The sequence below is a fragment of the Schistocerca piceifrons genome, unplaced genomic scaffold (genome assembly GCF_021461385.2).
Source record: "Schistocerca piceifrons isolate TAMUIC-IGC-003096 unplaced genomic scaffold, iqSchPice1.1 HiC_scaffold_2296, whole genome shotgun sequence".
Classification (NCBI taxonomy): Eukaryota; Metazoa; Arthropoda; class Insecta; order Orthoptera; family Acrididae; genus Schistocerca; species Schistocerca piceifrons.
The window spans coordinates 761746-763778 of record NW_025728224.1 but is presented as its reverse complement, the minus strand read 5'-3'; positions in this window follow the sequence as shown (position 1 = coordinate 763778).

The following is a 2033-nucleotide window of genomic DNA, read 5'->3' as shown; positions in this document are numbered from 1 at the left end:
TTTGTTGAACTTCCAATGTTTAATTTTCAGCCATACTGTAGTTGTGATACCCTGGAACACACCGAACTGTTGGATGAACTAACGTGTAGTGATCGCTTTTTATTTTAGATGTCTGTGACAATTACTCTTACCAGTCCAAAGACAATCGATTTGTGAGCATGGGTATCATATCTTTGATAGGGAGCTAATCATATATATAGTAGCTCCATTAGCTGCATGCCTCGGTACTTGCTTTGCACGGCCGTCTACTTATTTAATTCCAGGTATCCAAGAGTGCCTTTCATCGACACCCTCGCGATGTTGCTTCCAAAATGTTGGTAAGGAATCTCCGGTGGGTTCTGTAAGTTTTTCGCCTACGGTAGAAAATCAAGGCACTACCTACAGCTACCCAGTAACTATGTCTACATATGGTGAATGATGGTAAGGAAGCTTTCTGCAGTTTCTTCCATACGTTTTTCGACTAGCGTAGAGAATCAAGGTGGTATGTACAGCAACGTATGAATAACTGGGGCTGTAGTAAATGACTTTGATGACCTTTTGCTAAGCTCTTCCATCCTATATGTACCTTGGTTCAAGGATTGGATGTGCTAACCTTGGATGAGTTGCCAAACATTATTGAAGTACTTTGGTTGTTTGTGTAGTCTACAACTTACAGGAGTCCGGCAGTAATATCTCATCGTTGCACTACATAATGAATATTCTTCCTCCTGAGACATTACTTTTATTTACAGACATAACCGATACCATGTATAATCTCAAATTTGTCATAGGCTAAAACTGTATCAGCTGTCTCACAACAGGAATTCATTTTATTTTGTATATGTTGTATGTCAGGGTAACATGTATAAAAAAAGATTGTGTCACGATTGGTAGCAACAGTTAAAATGGCTCTTTTTGGAAATTATTTGAAATTACAAAATTTGTTGCATACTTAAAATTCGCATTTATTGCACAATCTAACACTAATTACTGATGTCTGGATTAATTTATGAAATGATATTTTAGTGGTGATTCTTCTTTTGTTTTGCCAACTCTTACTTTATGAAGTCTTTGGGATATTGTGGGTACCGCAGAGTATGTAAGGAGTGGTCGGCATGTCTGATGGAAACATGTATTTTGATGACCTTGTAAGTGACAATGTATTTATTGGTTTAACATGGGAGTGTGTGAGATTTAGAAGAATGGTATCAAATAATAGGATGTTCATAGCAAAAGGAAACTGTTCAGTTATTTTCTTTTAACGAACCTAAGAAATCGAAATTTTCAGCTGCAAGAAAGTAGTTTTAGACAGGACAGCTATCTACAACAACGAGATAATCAAGGTAAGTAAAAAATTGCTCTTCTGTAATCTGTTTTCCAAAATTGTACAAAGAATGGAAGCTAATGGTGATGTGTGGGAGGGTGAGATTACAACTACCGGTCGTATCGTAAACTTTCACGCACGTGTTCTGCTTGGAGCTCACTTTACAAGGACATCGTGCTGTCAACGGACAGGTGATATCCCTGATGGGTTACTGTAAAGTGATTTGTCTGCACAAGATTTTTCGTTGCTAGTTCAAGTATTAGTAACTAGGTATCTTTCAGGCAATTTGTTATTGGCTGCGTTTGGATCCAGCGAGCGGGCTTAGTTATAGATGAAGCTGATAAAGCATTTTTCTTTAGGTTTTGTACTGACAAATTCAGATCATGTTCATGTCAAGTTGTGACTGGATTTAAGAATGTAGATGTGGGGAGGTTCGGCGTGAGCCATTTATCCAGAGGGGAGTCTGAGGGCCTGTTTGAAGTTCTCACTCAGTTCCCCGACTTCTTGGTCAATAAATCGTCCGTCACCAATAGCATCCTTTACAAGAAACGGCTGACCAATTATGTTCCAGTTAGGCAATCCCCGTATTTGCTTTCACTGTGCAAGGCAGGCCTTACGACACAGTGGACGAAGTGTTCGAGGAATGAGTAATTAGGCCACCTGCATCTCTTCCTGCCTCGTCCTCGTCAATGTTTCTAGTCCTGAAAGAGTTGTCTGGGTACCGCCTGCT